We start from the raw sequence: 8,526 nt of genomic DNA on the forward strand, positions 1-8,526 counted from the left end.
GGAAGTAAGAAAGTCACGACGGCGTCCCGTTGAATCCACTCGGAGTTAAGGGGTATAAAGAAGATACACACGATCAACGTCTCTCAACATATTATACATTAGTATCTGGTCTCCTGTCATCCTCCGTCTCTCCAAGGAGAAAAGGCTGAATTCAAAGAGAAAAGGCCGAATTCACTCATCCTCACCTCATAAGATACGCTTCTCAGTCCAGGAAAAATCCTTGTAAATGTCCAATGCACCCTTTCAGTGGTTTCCAATACTTCCAGTAGTGAGGCGACCAGAACTGAGCACAGTACTCCATGTGGTATCTGACCAGGATCCTATATATCTGGGACATTACCACTCGGTTGCTAAACCCTATCCCAAGATTGATCAATTCCAATGCACCGTATGCTTTCTTAACCACAGAGTCAATCCGCATAGCAGCGTTGAGTGCTCTATGGACTCTGACCTCAAGATCTCTCTGATCCTCCACACTGCCAAGATTCTTACAATTAATAGTACTCTCTGCCATCATATTTGACCTACTAAAATGAACCACCTCGGATTTAAATGGGTTGAACCCCTTCTGTCACTTCTCAGCCCAGTTTTGTATCTGATAGATGCCGGCTATACCCTCTGACAGCCCTTCACATTATCCACAACACCCCTACCCTTTGTGTCATCAACAAATTTACTAACCCAGCCCTCCATTTCCTCATCCAGGTCATTTATTAAAATCACAAAGGGAAGGGGTCCCAGATCAGATACCTGAGGCACACCACTGGTCACCGACCTCCATACGGAATATGACCCGTCTACAACCACTCTTTGCTTCAGTGTGCAAACCAGTTCTCGGTCCAGATACAAATCCAAATACAGAAAAAAAGTTATAAGATCTCCCACATCTCTTTCGACTCCACACATATAAAACCATTCCGATCTTCCAGTCTACCAATTCTATCCATTTTAATCCTTTTTGTTCTCAATATATCGGTCGAGACCCTTACGATTCTCCGTCCATTATTTACAGAAACAACCTCATTCCTTATTTCGTCCATCCTGATTTCTTCCTCAGTGTTCTCTTGTGTTCTTGTGTTCTACAAGCACCTCATTTATTTCTACCTGCCTATCATTTCTATGCAACTCGTTTTCTTTTTAAGCACAGCCCCAAGTTCTTTTGAGTACCAGGGTCCGCTACACTTGTTATATTTATCGGTTATTCTGACAGGCGCATGGAAGCTTCGTTCGCCCAAATGCTGCTTTTGATGGTTTTGGATTTACTAAGCACACCCGACAGAAAACAGTCAGAATCCATCTCATCTTCCACGTTTGTAAGCTTAACCCCTACTCTTGAATCCTTTCGCCTCTGTCCATAAGCTGTGCTTCGACCTCGAGTCATGGACGTAACATGTGTTGCACTGTCTGCAGTTTTTTTGACTGCCGGAAAGTTAAGGAACTGTTGCAATATTTAGTCAATTGGAAGGAATGTGGCCCGGAGGAAAACAGTTGGATGTAGGTCCGGAAGATTTTGTATTCTGATCTGATTATCAATTTTCATCGGATTCATTCCGATTTCGAGGTCGTTGTGAAAGAAAAAGGAGACTGGTATGTAGACTATATTTTCTCAGAATCACCTGGTGAGTATGCAGTGTGTCTTGGATTATTTATCTTTACGGTCTAATTGTTTTATTGTTTGTTCAGAATATCCCGGCTTTGCACTTTGTTTTGCAGGAGTCTTGCTTGTTAACTCTTTGCAATGAATTTTGTTTTCAATTTCGCATAATTTATTTAGCATGGTGTGTTCAATGTCTTGCATGCCTACGTGTTCCAGAGTGTATTTCAGGGAATCATGCTAAGCTCTCTTTGTTCTGTTGATGTGGATTCTTGACTGGTGAAACTCAAACGGAATTCCACTGGGTATCGTCAGTGATTTCAGTTCTTAAAGATTCCGTATAGTTTGCTTGAGTTCTTGCTGTTTTTTCTGGTTAATTTCTGTAATAAGTCTATTTCTTTGTTTGAATGTGACGCAAGCTCTGTAATTCCTACTCTTGAGATTTCACTAGTGACCCTTACGGGAAAGTAGATCAATAAACCGGGAATAGTGGGGGGTGGGGAGGTAGTGTGGGACTTTAGAGAAATTCCACCTAGAGCTTCTTTTTCTTTTGCTTTCTGTAACGGAAGCCTATTCCTGCAGAAACATCGAAGAGCTAAAGCCTGAAACTTGCACTCTAATTCTGACTACTCAAATGATGGCTTCTGGGATAATGGCCACACCGTTTGCCCGTACCTGAATTTAATTTGCTTGTCTGGAGTAATCCCGATCACGGATTAGCCGCTGCTCAAAGAATCAAACTGACGGACGTCACTGCCTGTTCTACCCGTTGGCGAACCTGAGTGAGATACTTTTATCTCAGGCTTCCGAACTCCAATTGGCCGCTGTTTAAAGTCAGGGGATAGTGATAGTTGTCATTCTGTTCGGAAGTCTGTGACCAGAGGGGTGCCGTAAGGATCCACGCCGGGCTCTGTACTTTGTTTATGATATGCATAAAGACTTGGGTGTAAATGTGACCAGGTTTGCTGCACAAATAGGTAGAAATCACGAAAAATACAGGTGTCACAGACAGCGAGGGAAATTGTCCTCGACTGAAGTGCAACATAAGACTTTTGATAAAGTTTGAATTTAACTCTGCCAAATTTTGAATTGTTAACAACCAAGTGAGTAGCACCATTTCGGAAGTACACTCCAGGATAACATAAATACTCTAAATGAGAGGAAAAGTCCGTAGGACATAACCATATACAGTATCACTGAAACTGGTAGCGCATGTAGATGAGCTGGAATATGAATACGGAAATATACTCACCAGGGAATAGTACTGATCCTTTAGTCACCAAGCATGATACAGCTGGTATCATATGGAGGCGCATTCAATTGAAATTTCGTTCTTCCTTTTTTAAAAATTAATTTGTTTTATGATGTTCTGCACTACAACAAAAAACACCAACAAAATGGATATATATACAGTGCAAAATAAACATGCCTAATATACAATTCATAATAATATAAAAAACACCCAAAATGAAATCATATAAAATTAGTATCCTCCCTGACATCCCACTACAAACCTCCAAGCCAACCTTTACAACGTTAAAGAAAAGTTAATCAGAGCTTTTGTCACCACAGAGTTGTGAATATTAAAAAATATATAATGCCCACTTCGTAAACTATACTATACGTCACATAAAAAAGTAACACTTAACCGGAAAAAAAAAGCTGAAAGTAAGGGATTGTAGTGTAAAAAAATAGGACAAACTTTAAATATGAAGATACATTGTGAAAGCATTCAAGAAAAGGTCCCCACATCTTCAGAAAAATTATGTCCGAATTAAGAAGTGAATAATGAATCTTTTCAGGAACTAAGCAGGACATAGTGTCTCTAACCCATTAAGAAAGAATGGGTGGGACAGCATGTCTCCACCTAAGAAGAACTAACAGTCTAGCCAAAACAGATGCAAAAGATAATGTTCGACTCAGTCGAACAGTCGGAATTAGTCGGACTCAAATTCATTTCAACGTCACCCAAGGTGCCAAAAAGAGCAATCGAAGGGTTAAGTTCTAAGTGGCAATTAAGAATACGGGATACAGTTAAAAAAAATCACACCAACGTTCCTCCAAACGAGGACAGGCCCAATACATGTTGATAAGGGAAGCCTCACCCCTTTTACAGTTAACACATAAGGGACTAATGTCAGAGTGGAACCGCAATAATTTAGTTTTAGACATATGATCTCTATGTACAAACTTGAACTGCAAAATGCAAAAAGAACATAACACAAAAAAAGAACGAGCACGTAAAGAAGTTGAATTATCTGATTTGAGAATTGAATCCCAAATCTCACCGGACAGAGAAGTATTAAATAATTTTCATTTTCAATCTTTTTTTTAATTAATTTAACAATAATAAAAATATATGAATAGATACAAATCAGACGAGAAGTTATATCAAATACATAATACAATAAAAGTACAACCAAAAAAGTAACATAGACTGTCAAAATCATGTATTATATAATATTGGGCTAGTATATATAAACAAAGAACCACAACTCCTCTTGACAATTCATACAAAAAAGAAAAGACTGGAAATTTTCCATTATTAAGAAGGAAAAAAAAAACTCCATTAAACTAACCTAAGACAGAAATAAAAGGGAAAAAAAGGGTCTCGGTAGTCCATTTGAGGATAAAATTACAAAAAAAAGAGAGAAGAAAACATCCTTCTGGTCAAATTTGAAACTTTTTGGAGAGAAAAAAAATTACCTAAAAAAAGAAAAAACGACGAAGAAAAATTAGATCATATGAAAATATTGAGCGAAATGTCGCCAGGTTTTCTCAAATTTAAAAGATGTATCAAACGTCCGACTTCTAATTTTCTCCAAGCTTAAAGAAGGCATAATGGAGGAGAGCAGATAAAAATTAGCTAGATTGGGATCCTTTCAAAACAACAAAATTGCTCTCTTAGCCAATGAAGTTGAAAAGGCTATTACATTTCTTGCTTCCTTTGGAGTAATCCCAAAGATTGCCATAAGTGAATTAGGTTGCAGGTCCACAGCTATGATTTCTGATAACGTTCTGAAAACATCTCTCCAAAGTTTATTTACTTCTATCAAGAAAAAAAAACATATGTATATAAGGTAGCCACCTCAGCGTTGCATTTATTACAGGTGAAATTTATATTAAAATATGCGCTAGTTTTTCTTTTGACATAATACCCTATGCACTATCTTAAATCATGCTCCCAGGTAGTTCTGCTTTTATTAGAGGGGGCACGCCTCAAGATTGCTAGATTATCACGGATAGTAGATATTAAACCCCTACCCAATGGGTTTGTACAAAGAAGCAAGTCCACAACATTTTTCTGGGGCATCTTAGGAAATTTTGGTATTAAAGGATTGATAAAATTCCCAAATGGAAGATATCTAAAAAAATGAGCATTAGGTAGGCTAAACTTTGCAGAGAGGTGTTCAAAATTTGCAAAACGATTATCAATAAAACGATCTTCAAAGCGCCTAATGCCCTTTCTGTACTAGTGATGAAATGTTAAGTCTTGCATAGAAGGTCGGAAAAGATGGTTATGTAAAATAGGACTAGAAAGAGAGAAACGGTGACGACTATTATATTTTCTGAACTGAGCCCATTTTCTCAAAGTATGTCTAATAAGATGATTAGGCAAATGGCAAGGAAGTGCAGATCCAAGAAGTGCAGAAATGGTGAAATCCTTAGTAAGATTTCAACTCCATTGACACCCATTTTGGGCAGTCAGACTGATTACGAAAAAAGGAACAAAAACTAAAACATCTTGCTGTATATTAGCTGCCCGATAATATGAACGGAAATTGATCAAGGCCATACCACCTTCCCTTTTAGATTTTTGAAGGTGAACTTTATTAAGTCTGGAACGGTCGCCCTAAGACGAAATAATATAATCTAACGAATCAAAAAACATTAGAAATAAAAATTGGTAAATATTGAAATAAATTAGGAAGGCTATACATTTTAACAACATTAATTCGACATACCAGAGACAAGGACAGAGGTGACCACTGTGCCAAACTCTGTTTTGTAGAGTTTAAAAGAGTAGTAACATTCTCTCGAAAAACGATTTTTAAAGCCCTTTGTTACTGTAATGCCGAGGTAAGAAAATTTATTACTTACTACTTAAAAAGGGCGGTCTTGAAATTCTATTAATTGTGCTTCTCTGTTAATTGGGAAGAGTTCGCTCTTATGCAAATTAAATCTATATCCAGAAAACAGACTAAATTTATTAAGAAGTAAAAACATAGGGGGTAAGGAAGTAGTCAGATTTGATATAAAACGTAAAAGATCCTCCGCATAAAGAGAAACGTTATGCTCAACATATTACCTCCAAATCCCCGTCACTTGAGCACAGCTATGAAACGTAATCGCCAATGGCTCTATGGCCAGATCAAAAAGTAAGGGACTTAAAGGGCACCCTTGTTGGGTGCCATGTTTAAGACTAAAAGGCTGGGATTACTGAGAATTTGTCAAATCAGAAGCAGTGGGACATGAACATAGCAATTTAATCCATGTGATTAAACTTTGTCCAAAACCAAATTTTTCTAAGACCACAAAAAGATAATTTTTCTCCACACGATCAAACACTTTCTCCACGTCAAGATAAACGACACATTCAGGAATCCCAGTGCAGGATAAATATAAGATATTAAATAGACACATTATATTGAAATAAGGGATATAAGGAAATAAAACCAGTTTGATCTTCAGAAATAATTGAAGGTATAAAGTTCTCCAATCTACGAGCCTAGACGTTAACCGAAATTTTACGATCAACATGTAACAAAGAAATCGGCCTATAATATATGAAAGTAATATTTCCATTTCCTATTCGAATTTTTGTAATTTGTTGTTTAGCTTTAGAGCGTCTTAGTTGGGTAACTAAAAGTTTACTGGATTTATCACTGTGAATATAAAACCGGCTCTTACTTTCGAGAAGCTGGCAGTGAACTGGGTGAGTGGAAATAAGGTCAAGTTTAGTTTGGAGTTCCACTCGTCTCTTGTACAGTTCCGGATTTTTAGTCTGGGCATATAGTTGATCTGCTACTTTAATTTGAGCGACCAAATCTAATTGCTCTGAGTAGGTGTTTCTTTTCAAATTCACAGTATATAAAATGATTTAACCCCTCATGAAGTGCATTCATAACAACCCAAACAATCAGAGATGAGATTTTAGATGACATATTCGTGTTTAAAAAAAAGTTGTCCCGTCCTTCATAAATTTTACAAAATCATTAAGTGACAAAAAGGTCGGATTATCGCGCCAATGTTTATTCATTTGAGGGAGACCAGGAAAAACTATAGAGATGGTAAATGAGGCACGACCCGAAATCAATATACTCTGATAGTCACAAGAGTGAACAGATGGACAAGTGAACAAGAGTCATCAGGTTATCAATTAAAAATAATCAGTTCTAGTAAAAGTATGATGGACATGAGAAAAAAAAACTCTCATTTGAGTGGAAAAAAGCCATATATCAGAGATACAAGAATAGGTTGAAAATTCTTGCAGACCCAATCTGCTAAACATCAAAGGACAATCCTATATTTACAATACCTTATATGAAAATGCAAACAAACTTCAAATCAACAGTTTCGCACCCAAACCAGAGAAATCTGAATAAACTTTAATCTACGTTGCCTGATTTGTGATTCAAGGCTTTCAGGAACCTATTGTTCATTTAAGTTAACAAGAGGAGAATTATCACAAATATCTATATCAATAGCAGTTCAAATAAAAGGAAAAATAAACATTACCAAGATCAAACATTGTATTAGTATAATAATATATAATAAAGAGAAAGGTAATTGATTCTCCTAATATTCATAAGAAGAAAAAAGAGAAAGGTACTTCTATAATTGAAATGTACAGAAAGAAAAGCAAACACACAAACAAAAAAGAAAATCCAAAACTTCAAAAAGGTAACTGGAAGGGTCATAAGTTAGAGCATATGAAAACATTGAATAAAGGGTCGCCAGGTTCCCTGAAATTTAGAGGATGTATCAATAGTCCGACTTCTTATTTTCTGTGAACTTAAACAGGACATAATGGAGGTAAGCCAATAAATAACAGCAGGTGCATTTGAATACTCTATTTAACCAAAATGGCAGTCCCAGCCAATAAAGTTGTAAAAGCTGTCATCCATTGAACGGAAACAGGAATCTCTCCTGCTTCCAAAGGAATGATCCCAAAAATTGCCGTAAGTAAATTCGTTTGTAGATCTAAATTCAGAACCTTTGATAAAGTTTTAAAGACTTCTTTCCAAAAATTATCTAACTTGATACAAGACCGGAACATATGTGTTAAAGTAGCCGCCTCAATATTACATCTATCACAAATAGGATTAATATTAGAAAAAATCGGGCTAATTTGTCCTTTGACATATTCACCCGATGCTCTAACTCGAACTATGTCAGGGAATGACGGGCACAAATAGAAGAAGTATTTACCAAATGAAAAAAAAATATCCGATTGATAATCTGAAAGTGACGTTCAAAACTCCAATTCCCACGCAGATTTAATTTTATCATTAGATGACATATGCAAATTCAATAATCGTTTATAAATTATAGCTATCATTCCTTTTTGAAATGGCTTGACCTGGAAAAGAGTATCAATAATATTGAATGAATAGGCAAAGGGAAAATCTGACAATAAATTACGTAGAAACTTCTTAATTTTAAATTTTTAAAAAGGTGTGCGTTGGTTAGGTCATATTTATCAACTAACTGAGTGAAAAACTTTAGACAATTACCGACGAAGAAATCTAAAAAAATGCTACTTCTCCTTTGGTTTTCCAAATTGAAAAGTTCTGATCAAAAATTGAAGGTTTAAAGATTTTACTAGAAAGAACAAAGTCATTAAAGTCAACGGATCGACGTAATTGAAACCAAATTCTAAATGTATGTTTAAAAATAGGATTAAAATCTCGACTATCGATCTTAAAAAG

Source organism: Hypanus sabinus, chromosome 5 (assembly GCF_030144855.1).
Source record: "Hypanus sabinus isolate sHypSab1 chromosome 5, sHypSab1.hap1, whole genome shotgun sequence".
In the NCBI taxonomy this organism is placed as follows: domain Eukaryota; kingdom Metazoa; phylum Chordata; class Chondrichthyes; order Myliobatiformes; family Dasyatidae; genus Hypanus; species Hypanus sabinus.